The sequence below is a fragment of the Gymnoscopelus braueri genome (genome assembly GCF_963280865.1).
Source record: "Gymnoscopelus braueri genome assembly, chromosome: 10".
NCBI lineage: Eukaryota > Metazoa > Chordata > Actinopteri > Myctophiformes > Myctophidae > Gymnoscopelus > Gymnoscopelus braueri.
This window is the reverse complement of record NC_137611.1, coordinates 23,366,207-23,382,809: the sequence shown is the minus strand read 5'-3', so window position 1 is coordinate 23,382,809 and position 16,603 is coordinate 23,366,207.

Below are 16,603 nucleotides of genomic sequence, written 5' to 3'. Positions count from 1 at the left end.
GCATGCACATTGAAGGTAGACATGCAACCGCGCGTACAGGTCGGACACTCTCACAGTTCTGTAAAGGATGTTTCCGCCCGGTCTCGAACCGGGGACCTTTCGCGTGTTAGGCGAACGTGATAACCACTACACTACGGAAACAGGCGCTGAAGTCCTGCCACGGACTGCAACCCGCCAGGTGTGTAATAAGCCACTACAAGCACAGCTGCGACTTCTACCGCAATGCTCTGATGACCAAGGAGCCGGGAATTGGTTCCCAGCAGCAAGAGCCTATACTGGAAACAGTGGCACAAGCGATTTGGGAGATGTGGCCCATTTCTGCATTCAAGTTTGAATTTACTTCACTTTTCTTCTTTTACGGGAATGCAATCAATTCCGCACACGTTCAAAAGACTGCCTTGCATTGGCCGGGAATCGAACCCGGGCCTCCCGCGTGGCAGGCGAGAATTCTACCACTGAACCACCAATGCATGGGACACGCAACCTCTGGGGTGTGTTTGCAAGTTAAAAGAATCGCCCCATTCAAGAGGACTTCAGGCCAGCTTCCCAAAAACATATGACATGTTGAGGGTTTGGCCATCTCAGGGCTAAAGAGAGCGCGCCTCACCGTCGGGGAATCGAACCCCGGTCTCCCGCGTGACAGGCGGGGATACTCACCACTATACTAACGAGGACACATCTGCCCGCCTCCTGTCATCCGCCGGCCACGAGTGCGCTACCGACGCAAGGTGAGTGACGTTCAACTGCAAGTTGTGTCGCATTCAAAAACTCCAAGATGGCCCGGACTCCCCTGTAATGCGACAGGCTATCGATGGAGCGTAGGGTGGCAGAGGATCCCGCTGGCATCAAGGGTCATGCTGATGGGAGGCTGCCATAAAGTACAGAGTCTGTGCCTGCCGCCAAACCCTGAGAGCCATGTCAGAGATGTGTCACACAGAGCTGTGTTGCACTTGAGAACCGGTCGGAGCTATGAAGTCAAGCTCCACCAAGACAACCCTGTGTACTCTGAAGAGATGGCCGGGTGTAAAGACGTCTGCTGCTGACGGGAGATACAGATCAAGGAAAGGTTCCGCGCCACCACATGTCAAAGAGATGTGCAACACAGTCAGAGCAACTCTGGACGTCACTGCCCAACTCCACATGCTCAGAGGTCTCGGTGTTTAAAGGAAAAGGTGTGTAAAAGGTGAGTAATAAAGTCTCTGTGGCGCAATTGGTTAGCGCGTTCGGCTGTTAACCGAAAGGTCGGTGGTTCAAGCCCACCCAGGGACGACACTTTGTCACTCAAGGGTCCTTCTGGCCGGTCCACACGGTCACGACTTGTTTCTGTTCTGGCCCCACAGTGGTGGAATGAACTTCCCACTGATGTCAGGACAGCAGAGTCACTGCCCATCTTTCGCCGCAGGCTCAAAACCCACCCCTTCAGGAAACACTACCCATCCTCTCTGCCTGGCCTACTTGTTGTTAACTAGTTGTACGAACGCTTGTGTTATTGTTGTACTGTTTTATTGGATCTTGTTTAGTCGATACACTTATTTGTTTTAGCTCCTGCTCATTTGATTTTGCTATTGTTGTCTCATCTGTTTAAGGAAAATAGGTAGCTGATATATTGCACTTTTACCTTAGTGCTAGGTATACTCTTGGTTGCTTGTTTTTGCAGAAAATGCACTTAATACTTCTGGTGATTAGTAGTTTTTGTTCCCTACCTATGTTGAATGCACTTATTGTAAGTCGCTTTGGATAAAAGCGTCTGCTAAATGACTGTAATGTAATGTTTAAACTGCAAGCGTCTCCCCGTCGGGGAATCGAACCCCGGTCTCCCGCGTGACAGGCGGGGATACTCACCACTATACTAACGAGGACACATGCGCCTAACCATCACCTGTCACCCGCCAGTCACGCTGCGACGTGAACGGCACGGAATTCTACCGCGAGCCACGTCGCATTCAGATTCCGCTGCAACAGGACGCGCCATCGACGGAGAGCAGGGTGACAAAGAAACAAACATGTTTCCGCCCGGTTTCGAACCGGGGACCTTTCGCGTGTGAGGCGAACGTGATAACCACTACACTACGGAAACTGCTGCCCTTGTGCTTTGGGGCCTCCCAGCCACCGGCAGGTAAAAGCGCACGGAACTGACGGCAAGTCTCCAATGCTGACAGACAAGTGGGACAACGTAGGGCCTTCATTCATCGTCACTGTGTAGAAGGTAATCTACATTGTGGGTCACTTGCGTTGCTTTCTTGGCAAAACTGAACATCCAGAAAAACGCAGGCCAAGTGCAATAATGACCCCCATGCATGCACATTGAAGGTAGACATGCAACCGCGCGTACAGGTCGGACACTCTCACAGTTCTGTAAAGGATGTTTCCGCCCGGTCTCGAATTGGGGACCTTTCGCGTGTTAGGCGAACGTGATAACCACTACACTACGGAAACAGGCGCTGAAGTCCTGCCACGGACTGCAACCCGCCAGGTGTGTAATAAGCCACTACAAGCACAGCTGCGACTTCTACCGCAATGCTCTGATGACCAAGGAGCCGGGAATTGGTTCCCAGCAGCAAGAGCCTATACTGGAAACAGTGGCACAAGCGATTTGGGAGATGTGGCCCATTTCTGCATTCAAGTTTGAATTTACTTCACTTTTCTTCTTTTACGGGAATGCAATCAATTCCGCACACGTTCAAAAGACTGCCTTGCATTGGCCGGGAATCGAACCCGGGCCTCCCCCGCGTGGCAGGCGAGAATTCTACCACTGAACCACCAATGCATGGGACACGCAACCTCTGGGGTGTGTTTGCAAGTTAAAAGAATCGCCCCATTCAAGAGGACTTCAGGCCAGCTTCCCAAAAACATATGACATGTTGAGGGTTTGGCCATCTCAGGGCTAAAGAGAGCGCGCCTCCCCGTCGGGGAATCGAACCCCGGTCTCCCGCGTGACAGGCGGGGATACTCACCACTATACTAACGAGGACACATGTGCCCGCCTCCTGTCATCCGCCGGCCACGAGTGCGCTACCGACGCAAGGTGAGTGACGTTCAACTGCAAGTTGTGTCGCATTCAAAAACTCCAAGATGGCCCGGACTCCCCTGTAATGCGACAGGCTATCGATGGAGCGTAGGGTGGCAGAGGATCCCGCTGGCATCAAGGGTCATGCTGATGGGAGGCTGCCATAAAGTACAGAGTCTGTGCCTGCCGCCAAACCCTGAGAGCCATGTCAGAGATGTGTCACACAGAGCTGTGTTGCACTTGAGAACCGGTCGGAGCTATGAAGTCAAGCTCCACCAAGACAACCCTGTGTACTCTGAAGAGATGGCCGGGTGTAAAGACGTCTGCTGCTGACGGGAGATACAGATCAAGGAAAGGTTCCGCGCCACCACATGTCAAAGAGATGTGCAACACAGTCAGAGCAACTCTGGACGTCACTGCCCAACTCCACATGCTCAGAGGTCTCGGTGTTTAAAGGAAAAGGTGTGTAAAAGGTGTGTAAAAGGTGAGTAATAAAGTCTCTGTGGCGCAATTGGTTAGCGCGTTCGGCTGTTAACCGAAAGGTTGGTGGTTCAAGCCCACCCAGGGACGACACTTTGTCACTCAAGGGTCCTTCTGGCCGGTCCACACGGTCACGACTTGTTTCTGTTCTGGCCCCACAGTGGTGGAATGAACTTCCCACTGATGTCAGGACAGCAGAGTCACTGCCCATCTTTCGCCGCAGGCTGAAAACCCACCTCTTCAGGAAACACTACCCATCCTCTCTGCCTGGCCTACTTGTTGTTAACTAGTTGTACGAACGCTTGTGTTATTGTTGTACTGTTTTATTGGATCTTGTTTAGTCGATACACTTATTTGTTTTAGCTCCTGCTCATTTGATTTTGCTATTGTTGTCTCATCTGTTTAAGGAAAATAGGTAGCTGATATATTGCACTTTTACCTTAGTGCTAGGTATACTCTTGGTTGCTTGTTTTTGCAGAAAATGCACTTAATACTTCTGGTGATTAGTAGTTTTTGTTCCCTACCTATGTTGAATGCACTTATTGTAAGTCGCTTTGGATAAAAGCGTCTGCTAAATGACTGTAATGTAATGTAATGTTTAAACTGCAAGCGTCTCCCCGTCGGGGAATCGAACCCCGGTCTCCCGCGTGACAGGCGGGGATACTCACCACTATACTAACGAGGACACATGCGCCTAACCATCACCTGTCACCCGCCAGTCACGCTGCGACGTGAACGGCACGGAATTCTACCGCGAGCCACGTCGCATTCAGATTCCGCTGCAACAGGACGCGCCATCGACGGAGAGCAGGGTGACAAAGAAACAAACATGTTTCCGCCCGGTTTAGAACCGGGGACCTTTCGCGTGTGAGGCGAACGTGATAACCACTACACTACGGAAACTGCTGCCCTTGTGCTTTGGGGCCTCCCAGCCACCGGCAGGTAAAAGCGCACGGAACTGACGGCAAGTCTCCAATGCTGACAGACAAGTGGGACAACGTAGGGCCTTCATTCATCGTCACTGTGTAGAAGGTAATCTACATTGTGGGTCACTTGCGTTGCTTTCTTGGCAAAACTGAACATCCAGAAAAACGCAGGCCAAGTGCAATAATGACCCCCATGCATGCACATTGAAGGTAGACATGCAACCGCGCGTACAGGTCGGACACTCTCACAGTTCTGTAAAGGATGTTTCCGCCCGGTCTCGAACCGGGGACCTTTCGCGTGTTAGGCGAACGTGATAACCACTACACTACGGAAACAGGCGCTGAAGTCCTGCCACGGACTGCAACCCGCCAGGTGTGTAATAAGCCACTACAAGCACAGCTGCGACTTCTACCGCAATGCTCTGATGACCAAGGAGCCGGGAATTGGTTCCCAGCAGCAAGAGCCTATACTGGAAACAGTGGCACAAGCGATTTGGGAGATGTGGCCCATTTCTGCATTCAAGTTTGAATTTACTTCACTTTTCTTCTTTTACGGGAATGCAATCAATTCCGCACACGTTCAAAAGACTGCCTTGCATTGGCCGGGAATCGAACCCGGGCCTCCCGCGTGGCAGGCGAGAATTCTACCACTGAACCACCAATGCATGGGACACGCAACCTCTGGGGTGTGTTTGCAAGTTAAAAGAATCGCCCCATTCAAGAGGACTTCAGGCCAGCTTCCCAAAAACATATGACATGTTGAGGGTTTGGCCATCTCAGGGCTAAAGAGAGCGCGCCTCCCCGTCGGGGAATCGAACCCCGGTCTCCCGCGTGACAGGCGGGGATACTCACCACTATACTAACGAGGACACATGTGCCCGCCTCCTGTCATCCGCCGGCCACGAGTGCGCTACCGACGCAAGGTGAGTGACGTTCAACTGCAAGTTGTGTCGCATTCAAAAACTCCAAGATGGCCCGGACTCCCCTGTAATGCGACAGGCTATCGATGGAGCGTAGGGTGGCAGAGGATCCCGCTGGCATCAAGGGTCATGCTGATGGGAGGCTGCCATAAAGTACAGAGTCTGTGCCTGCCGCCAAACCCTGAGAGCCATGTCAGAGATGTGTCACACAGAGCTGTGTTGCACTTGAGAACCGGTCGGAGCTATGAAGTCAAGCTCCACCAAGACAACCCTGTGTACTCTGAAGAGATGGCCGGGTGTAAAGACGTCTGCTGCTGACGGGAGATACAGATCAAGGAAAGGTTCCGCGCCACCACATGTCAAAGAGATGTGCAACACAGTCAGAGCAACTCTGGACGTCACTGCCCAACTCCACATGCTCAGAGGTCTCGGTGTTTAAAGGAAAAGGTGTGTAAAAGGTGTGTAAAAGTTGAGTAATAAAGTCTCTGTGGCGCAATTGGTTAGCGCGTTCGGCTGTTAACCGAAAGGTTGGTGGTTCAAGCCCACCCAGGGACGACACTTTGTCACTCAAGGGTCCTTCTGGCCGGTCCACACGGTCACGACTTGTTTCTGTTCTGGCCCCACAGTGGTGGAATGAACTTCCCACTGATGTCAGGACACCAGAGTCACTGCCCATCTTTCGCCGCAGGCTGAAAACCCACCTCTTCAGGAAACACTACCCATCCTCTCTGCCTGGCCTACTTGTTGTTAACTAGTTGTACGAACGCTTGTGTTATTGTTGTACTGTTTTATTGGATCTTGTTTAGTCGATACACTTATTTGTTTTAGCTCCTGCTCATTTGATTTTGCTATTGTTGTCTCATCTGTTTAAGGAAAATAGGTAGCTGATATATTGCACTTTTACCTTAGTGCTAGGTATACTCTTGGTTGCTTGTTTTTGCAGAAAATGCACTTAATACTTCTGGTGATTAGTAGTTTTTGTTCCCTACCTATGTTGAATGCACTTATTGTAAGTCGCTTTGGATAAAAGCGTCTGCTAAATGACTGTAATGTAATGTAATGTTTAAACTGCAAGCGTCTCCCCGTCGGGGAATCGAACCCCGGTCTCCCGCGTGACAGGCGGGGATACTCACCACTATACTAACGAGGACACATGCGCCTAACCATCACCTGTCACCCGCCAGTCACGCTGCGACGTGAACGGCACGGAATTCTACCGCGAGCCACGTCGCATTCAGATTCCGCTGCAACAGGACGCGCCATCGACGGAGAGCAGGGTGACAAAGAAACAAACATGTTTCCGCCCGGTTTCGAACCGGGGACCTTTCGCGTGTGAGGCGAACGTGATAACCACTACACTACGGAAACTGCTGCCCTTGTGCTTTGGGGCCTCCCAGCCACCGGCAGGTAAAAGCGCACGGAACTGACGGCAAGTCTCCAATGCTGACAGACAAGTGGGACAACGTAGGGCCTTCATTCATCGTCACTGTGTAGAAGGTAATCTACATTGTGGGTCACTTGCGTTGCTTTCTTGGCAAAACTGAACATCCAGAAAAACGCAGGCCAAGTGCAATAATGACCCCCATGCATGCACATTGAAGGTAGACATGCAACCGCGCGTACAGGTCGGACACTCTCACAGTTCTGTAAAGGATGTTTCCGCCCGGTCTCGAACCGGGGACCTTTCGCGTGTTAGGCGAACGTGATAACCACTACACTACGGAAACAGGCGCTGAAGTCCTGCCACGGACTGCAACCCGCCAGGTGTGTAATAAGCCACTACAAGCACAGCTGCGACTTCTACCGCAATGCTCTGATGACCAAGGAGCCGGGAATTGGTTCCCAGCAGCAAGAGCCTATACTGGAAACAGTGGCACAAGCGATTTGGGAGATGTGGCCCATTTCTGCATTCAAGTTTGAATTTACTTCACTTTTCTTCTTTTACGGGAATGCAATCAATTCCGCACACGTTCAAAAGACTGCCTTGCATTGGCCGGGAATCGAACCCGGGCCTCCCGCGTGGCAGGCGAGAATTCTACCACTGAACCACCAATGCATGGGACACGCAACCTCTGGGGTGTGTTTGCAAGTTAAAAGAATCGCCCCATTCAAGAGGACTTCAGGCCAGCTTCCCAAAAACATATGACATGTTGAGGGTTTGGCCATCTCAGGGCTAAAGAGAGCGCGCCTCCCCGTCGGGGAATCGAACCCCGGTCTCCCGCGTGACAGGCGGGGATACTCACCACTATACTAACGAGGACACATCTGCCCGCCTCCTGTCATCCGCCGGCCACGAGTGCGCTACGGACGCAAGGTGAGTGACGTTCAACTGCAAGTTGTGTCGCATTCAAAAACTCCAAGATGGCCCGGACTCCCCTGTAATGCGACAGGCTATCGATGGAGCGTAGGGTGGCAGAGGATCCCGCTGGCATCAAGGGTCATGCTGATGGGAGGCTGCCATAAAGTACAGAGTCTGTGCCTGCCGCCAAACCCTGAGAGCCATGTCAGAGATGTGTCACACAGAGCTGTGTTGCACTTGAGAACCGGTCGGAGCTATGAAGTCAAGCTCCACCAAGACAACCCTGTGTACTCTGAAGAGATGGCCGGGTGTAAAGACGTCTGCTGCTGACGGGAGATACAGATCAAGGAAAGGTTCCGCGCCACCACATGTCAAAGAGATGTGCAACACAGTCAGAGCAACTCTGGACGTCACTGCCCAACTCCACATGCTCAGAGGTCTCGGTGTTTAAAGGAAAAGGTGTGTAAAAGGTGTGTAAAAGGTGAGTAATAAAGTCTCTGTGGCGCAATTGGTTAGCGCGTTCGGCTGTTAACCGAAAGGTTGGTGGTTCAAGCCCACCCAGGGACGACACTTTGTCACTCAAGGGTCCTTCTGGCCGGTCCACACGGTCACGACTTGTTTCTGTTCTGGCCCCACAGTGGTGGAATGAACTTCCCACTGATGTCAGGACAGCAGAGTCACTGCCCATCTTTCGCCGCAGGCTCAAAACCCACCCCTTCAGGAAACACTACCCATCCTCTCTGCCTGGCCTACTTGTTGTTAACTAGTTGTACGAACGCTTGTGTTATTGTTGTACTGTTTTATTGGATCTTGTTTAGTCGATACACTTATTTGTTTTAGCTCCTGCTCATTTGATTTTGCTATTGTTGTCTCATCTGTTTAAGGAAAATAGGTAGCTGATATATTGCACTTTTACCTTAGTGCTAGGTATACTCTTGGTTGCTTGTTTTTGCAGAAAATGCACTTAATACTTCTGGTGATTAGTAGTTTTTGTTCCCTACCTATGTTGAATGCACTTATTGTAAGTCGCTTTGGATAAAAGCGTCTGCTAAATGACTGTAATGTAATGTAATGTTTAAACTGCAAGCGTCTCCCCGTCGGGGAATCGAACCCCGGTCTCCCGCGTGACAGGCGGGGATACTCACCACTATACTAACGAGGACACATGCGCCTAACCATCACCTGTCACCCGCCAGTCACGCTGCGACGTGAACGGCACGGAATTCTACCGCGAGCCACGTCGCATTCAGATTCCGCTGCAACAGGACGCGCCATCGACGGAGAGCAGGGTGACAAAGAAACAAACATGTTTCCGCCCGGTTTCGAACCGGGGACCTTTCGCGTGTGAGGCGAACGTGATAACCACTACACTACGGAAACTGCTGCCCTTGTGCTTTGGGGCCTCCCAGCCACCGGCAGGTAAAAGCGCACGGAACTGACGGCAAGTCTCCAATGCTGACAGACAAGTGGGACAACGTAGGGCCTTCATTCATCGTCACTGTGTAGAAGGTAATCTACATTGTGGGTCACTTGCGTTGCTTTCTTGGCAAAACTGAACATCCAGAAAAACGCAGGCCAAGTGCAATAATGACCCCCATGCATGCACATTGAAGGTAGACATGCAACCGCGCGTACAGGTCGGACACTCTCACAGTTCTGTAAAGGATGTTTCCGCCTGGTCTCGAACCGGGGACCTTTCGCGTGTTAGGCGAACGTGATAACCACTACACTACGGAAACAGGCGCTGAAGTCCTGCCACGGACTGCAACCCGCCAGGTGTGTAATAAGCCACTACAAGCACAGCTGCGACTTCTACCGCAATGCTCTGATGACCAAGGAGCCGGGAATTGGTTCCCAGCAGCAAGAGCCTATACTGGAAACAGTGGCACAAGCGATTTGGGAGATGTGGCCCATTTCTGCATTCAAGTTTGAATTTACTTCACTTTTCTTCTTTTACGGGAATGCAATCAATTCCGCACACGTTCAAAAGACTGCCTTGCATTGGCCGGGAATCGAACCCGGGCCTCCCGCGTGGCAGGCGAGAATTCTACCACTGAACCACCAATGCATGGGACACGCAACCTCTGGGGTGTGTTTGCAAGTTAAAAGAATCGCCCCATTCAAGAGGACTTCAGGCCAGCTTCCCAAAAACATATGACATGTTGAGGGTTTGGCCATCTCAGGGCTAAAGAGAACGCGCCTCCCCGTCGGGGAATCGAACCCCGGTCTCCCGCGTGACAGGCGGGGATACTCACCACTATACTAACGAGGACACATGTGCCCGCCTCCTGTCATCCGCCGGCCACGAGTGCGCTACCGACGCAAGGTGAGTGACGTTCAACTGCAAGTTGTGTCGCATTCAAAAACTCCAAGATGGCCCGGACTCCCCTGTAATGCGACAGGCTATCGATGGAGCGTAGGGTGGCAGAGGATCCCGCTGGCATCAAGGGTCATGCTGATGGGAGGCTGCCATAAAGTACAGAGTCTGTGCCTGCCGCCAAACCCTGAGAGCCATGTCAGAGATGTGTCACACAGAGCTGTGTTGCACTTGAGAACCGGTCGGAGCTATGAAGTCAAGCTCCACCAAGACAACCCTGTGTACTCTGAAGAGATGGCCGGGTGTAAAGACGTCTGCTGCTGACGGGAGATACAGATCAAGGAAAGGTTCCGCGCCACCACATGTCAAAGAGATGTGCAACACAGTCAGAGCAACTCTGGACGTCACTGCCCAACTCCACATGCTCAGAGGTCTCTGTGTTTAAAGGAAAAGGTGTGTAAAAGGTGTGTAAAAGGTGAGTAATAAAGTCTCTGTGGCGCAATTGGTTAGCGCGTTCGGCTGTTAACCGAAAGGTTGGTGGTTCAAGCCCACCCAGGGACGACACTTTGTCACTCAAGGGTCCTTCTGGCCGGTCCACACGGTCACGACTTGTTTCTGTTCTGGCCCCACAGTGGTGGAATGAACTTCCCACTGATGTCAGGACAGCAGAGTCACTGCCCATCTTTCGCCGCAGGCTGAAAACCCACCTCTTCAGGAAACACTACCCATCCTCTCTGCCTGGCCTACTTGTTGTTAACTAGTTGTACGAACGCTTGTGTTATTGTTGTACTGTTTTATTGGATCTTGTTTAGTCGATACACTTATTTGTTTTAGCTCCTGCTCATTTGATTTTGCTATTGTTGTCTCATCTGTTTAAGGAAAATAGGTAGCTGATATATTGCACTTTTACCTTAGTGCTAGGTATACTCTTGGTTGCTTGTTTTTGCAGAAAATGCACTTAATACTTCTGGTGATTAGTAGTTTTTGTTCCCTACCTATGTTGAATGCACTTATTGTAAGTCGCTTTGGATAAAAGCGTCTGCTAAATGACTGTAATGTAATGTAATGTTTAAACTGCAAGCGTCTCCCCGTCGGGGAATCGAACCCCGGTCTCCCGCGTGACAGGCGGGGATACTCACCACTATACTAACGAGGACACATGCGCCTAACCATCACCTGTCACCCGCCAGTCACGCTGCGACGTGAACGGCACGGAATTCTACCGCGAGCCACGTCGCATTCAGATTCCGCTGCAACAGGACGCGCCATCGACGGAGAGCAGGGTGACAAAGAAACAAACATGTTTCCGCCCGGTTTCGAACCGGGGACCTTTCGCGTGTGAGGCGAACGTGATAACCACTACACTACGGAAACTGCTGCCCTTGTGCTTTGGGGCCTCCCAGCCACCGGCAGGTAAAAGCGCACGGAACTGACGGCAAGTCTCCAATGCTGACAGACAAGTGGGACAACGTAGGGCCTTCATTCATCGTCACTGTGTAGAAGGTAATCTACATTGTGGGTCACTTGCGTTGCTTTCTTGGCAAAACTGAACATCCAGAAAAACGCAGGCCAAGTGCAATAATGACCCCCATGCATGCACATTGAAGGTAGACATGCAACCGCGCGTACAGGTCGGACACTCTCACAGTTCTGTAAAGGATGTTTCCGCCCGGTCTCGAATTGGGGACCTTTCGCGTGTTAGGCGAACGTGATAACCACTACACTACGGAAACAGGCGCTGAAGTCCTGCCACGGACTGCAACCCGCCAGGTGTGTAATAAGCCACTACAAGCACAGCTGCGACTTCTACCGCAATGCTCTGATGACCAAGGAGCCGGGAATTGGTTCCCAGCAGCAAGAGCCTATACTGGAAACAGTGGCACAAGCGATTTGGGAGATGTGGCCCATTTCTGCATTCAAGTTTGAATTTACTTCACTTTTCTTCTTTTACGGGAATGCAATCAATTCCGCACACGTTCAAAAGACTGCCTTGCATTGGCCGGGAATCGAACCCGGGCCTCCCCCGCGTGGCAGGCGAGAATTCTACCACTGAACCACCAATGCATGGGACACGCAACCTCTGGGGTGTGTTTGCAAGTTAAAAGAATCGCCCCATTCAAGAGGACTTCAGGCCAGCTTCCCAAAAACATATGACATGTTGAGGGTTTGGCCATCTCAGGGCTAAAGAGAGCGCGCCTCCCCGTCGGGGAATCGAACCCCGGTCTCCCGCGTGACAGGCGGGGATACTCACCACTATACTAACGAGGACACATGTGCCCGCCTCCTGTCATCCGCCGGCCACGAGTGCGCTACCGACGCAAGGTGAGTGACGTTCAACTGCAAGTTGTGTCGCATTCAAAAACTCCAAGATGGCCCGGACTCCCCTGTAATGCGACAGGCTATCGATGGAGCGTAGGGTGGCAGAGGATCCCGCTGGCATCAAGGGTCATGCTGATGGGAGGCTGCCATAAAGTACAGAGTCTGTGCCTGCCGCCAAACCCTGAGAGCCATGTCAGAGATGTGTCACACAGAGCTGTGTTGCACTTGAGAACCGGTCGGAGCTATGAAGTCAAGCTCCACCAAGACAACCCTGTGTACTCTGAAGAGATGGCCGGGTGTAAAGACGTCTGCTGCTGACGGGAGATACAGATCAAGGAAAGGTTCCGCGCCACCACATGTCAAAGAGATGTGCAACACAGTCAGAGCAACTCTGGACGTCACTGCCCAACTCCACATGCTCAGAGGTCTCGGTGTTTAAAGGAAAAGGTGTGTAAAAGGTGTGTAAAAGGTGAGTAATAAAGTCTCTGTGGCGCAATTGGTTAGCGCGTTCGGCTGTTAACCGAAAGGTTGGTGGTTCAAGCCCACCCAGGGACGACACTTTGTCACTCAAGGGTCCTTCTGGCCGGTCCACACGGTCACGACTTGTTTCTGTTCTGGCCCCACAGTGGTGGAATGAACTTCCCACTGATGTCAGGACAGCAGAGTCACTGCCCATCTTTCGCCGCAGGCTGAAAACCCACCTCTTCAGGAAACACTACCCATCCTCTCTGCCTGGCCTACTTGTTGTTAACTAGTTGTACGAACGCTTGTGTTATTGTTGTACTGTTTTATTGGATCTTGTTTAGTCGATACACTTATTTGTTTTAGCTCCTGCTCATTTGATTTTGCTATTGTTGTCTCATCTGTTTAAGGAAAATAGGTAGCTGATATATTGCACTTTTACCTTAGTGCTAGGTATACTCTTGGTTGCTTGTTTTTGCAGAAAATGCACTTAATACTTCTGGTGATTAGTAGTTTTTGTTCCCTACCTATGTTGAATGCACTTATTGTAAGTCGCTTTGGATAAAAGCGTCTGCTAAATGACTGTAATGTAATGTAATGTTTAAACTGCAAGCGTCTCCCCGTCGGGGAATCGAACCCCGGTCTCCCGCGTGACAGGCGGGGATACTCACCACTATACTAACGAGGACACATGCGCCTAACCATCACCTGTCACCCGCCAGTCACGCTGCGACGTGAACGGCACGGAATTCTACCGCGAGCCACGTCGCATTCAGATTCCGCTGCAACAGGACGCGCCATCGACGGAGAGCAGGGTGACAAAGAAACAAACATGTTTCCGCCCGGTTTCGAACCGGGGACCTTTCGCGTGTGAGGCGAACGTGATAACCACTACACTACGGAAACTGCTGCCCTTGTGCTTTGGGGCCTCCCAGCCACCGGCAGGTAAAAGCGCACGGAACTGACGGCAAGTCTCCAATGCTGACAGACAAGTGGGACAACGTAGGGCCTTCATTCATCGTCACTGTGTAGAAGGTAATCTACATTGTGGGTCACTTGCGTTGCTTTCTTGGCAAAACTGAACATCCAGAAAAACGCAGGCCAAGTGCAATAATGACCCCCATGCATGCACATTGAAGGTAGACATGCAACCGCGCGTACAGGTCGGACACTCTCACAGTTCTGTAAAGGATGTTTCCGCCCGGTCTCGAACCGGGGACCTTTCGCGTGTTAGGCGAACGTGATAACCACTACACTACGGAAACAGGCGCTGAAGTCCTGCCACGGACTGCAACCCGCCAGGTGTGTAATAAGCCACTACAAGCACAGCTGCGACTTCTACCGCAATGCTCTGATGACCAAGGAGCCGGGAATTGGTTCCCAGCAGCAAGAGCCTATACTGGAAACAGTGGCACAAGCGATTTGGGAGATGTGGCCCATTTCTGCATTCAAGTTTGAATTTACTTCACTTTTCTTCTTTTACGGGAATGCAATCAATTCCGCACACGTTCAAAAGACTGCCTTGCATTGGCCGGGAATCGAACCCGGGCCTCCCGCGTGGCAGGCGAGAATTCTACCACTGAACCACCAATGCATGGGACACGCAACCTCTGGGGTGTGTTTGCAAGTTAAAAGAATCGCCCCATTCAAGAGGACTTCAGGCCAGCTTCCCAAAAACATATGACATGTTGAGGGTTTGGCCATCTCAGGGCTAAAGAGAGCGCGCCTCCCCGTCGGGGAATCGAACCCCGGTCTCCCGCGTGACAGGCGGGGATACTCACCACTATACTAACGAGGACACATGTGCCCGCCTCCTGTCATCCGCCGGCCACGAGTGCGCTACCGACGCAAGGTGAGTGACGTTCAACTGCAAGTTGTGTCGCATTCAAAAACTCCAAGATGGCCCGGACTCCCCTGTAATGCGACAGGCTATCGATGGAGCGTAGGGTGGCAGAGGATCCCGCTGGCATCAAGGGTCATGCTGATGGGAGGCTGCCATAAAGTACAGAGTCTGTGCCTGCCGCCAAACCCTGAGAGCCATGTCAGAGATGTGTCACACAGAGCTGTGTTGCACTTGAGAACCGGTCGGAGCTATGAAGTCAAGCTCCACCAAGACAACCCTGTGTACTCTGAAGAGATGGCCGGGTGTAAAGACGTCTGCTGCTGACGGGAGATACAGATCAAGGAAAGGTTCCGCGCCACCACATGTCAAAGAGATGTGCAACACAGTCAGAGCAACTCTGGACGTCACTGCCCAACTCCACATGCTCAGAGGTCTCGGTGTTTAAAGGAAAAGGTGTGTAAAAGGTGTGTAAAAGTTGAGTAATAAAGTCTCTGTGGCGCAATTGGTTAGCGCGTTCGGCTGTTAACCGAAAGGTTGGTGGTTCAAGCCCACCCAGGGACGACACTTTGTCACTCAAGGGTCCTTCTGGCCGGTCCACACGGTCACGACTTGTTTCTGTTCTGGCCCCACAGTGGTGGAATGAACTTCCCACTGATGTCAGGACACCAGAGTCACTGCCCATCTTTCGCCGCAGGCTGAAAACCCACCTCGTCAGGAAACACTACCCATCCTCTCTGCCTGGCCTACTTGTTGTTAACTAGTTGTACGAACGCTTGTGTTATTGTTGTACTGTTTTATTGGATCTTGTTTAGTCGATACACTTATTTGTTTTAGCTCCTGCTCATTTGATTTTGCTATTGTTGTCTCATCTGTTTAAGGAAAATAGGTAGCTGATATATTGCACTTTTACCTTAGTGCTAGGTATACTCTTGGTTGCTTGTTTTTGCAGAAAATGCACTTAATACTTCTGGTGATTAGTAGTTTTTGTTCCCTACCTATGTTGAATGCACTTATTGTAAGTCGCTTTGGATAAAAGCGTCTGCTAAATGACTGTAATGTAATGTAATGTTTAAACTGCAAGCGTCTCCCCGTCGGGGAATCGAACCCCGGTCTCCCGCGTGACAGGCGGGGATACTCACCACTATACTAACGAGGACACATGCGCCTAACCATCACCTGTCACCCGCCAGTCACGCTGCGACGTGAACGGCACGGAATTCTACCGCGAGCCACGTCGCATTCAGATTCCGCTGCAACAGGACGCGCCATCGACGGAGAGCAGGGTGACAAAGAAACAAACATGTTTCCGCCCGGTTTCGAACCGGGGACCTTTCGCGTGTGAGGCGAACGTGATAACCACTACACTACGGAAACTGCTGCCCTTGTGCTTTGGGGCCTCCCAGCCACCGGCAGGTAAAAGCGCACGGAACTGACGGCAAGTCTCCAATGCTGACAGACAAGTGGGACAACGTAGGGCCTTCATTCATCGTCACTGTGTAGAAGGTAATCTACATTGTGGGTCACTTGCGTTGCTTTCTTGGCAAAACTGAACATCCAGAAAAACGCAGGCCAAGTGCAATAATGACCCCCATGCATGCACATTGAAGGTAGACATGCAACCGCGCGTACAGGTCGGACACTCTCACAGTTCTGTAAAGGATGTTTCCGCCCGGTCTCGAACCGGGGACCTTTCGCGTGTTAGGCGAACGTGATAACCACTACACTACGGAAACAGGCGCTGAAGTCCTGCCACGGACTGCAACCCGCCAGGTGTGTAATAAGCCACTACAAGCACAGCTGCGACTTCTACCGCAATGCTCTGATGACCAAGGAGCCGGGAATTGGTTCCCAGCAGCAAGAGCCTATACTGGAAACAGTGGCACAAGCGATTTGGGAGATGTGGCCCATTTCTGCATTCAAGTTTGAATTTACTTCACTTTTCTTCTTTTACGGGAATGCAATCAATTCCGCACACGTTCAAAAGACTGCCTTGCATTGGCCGGGAATCGAACCCGGGCCTCCCGCGTGGC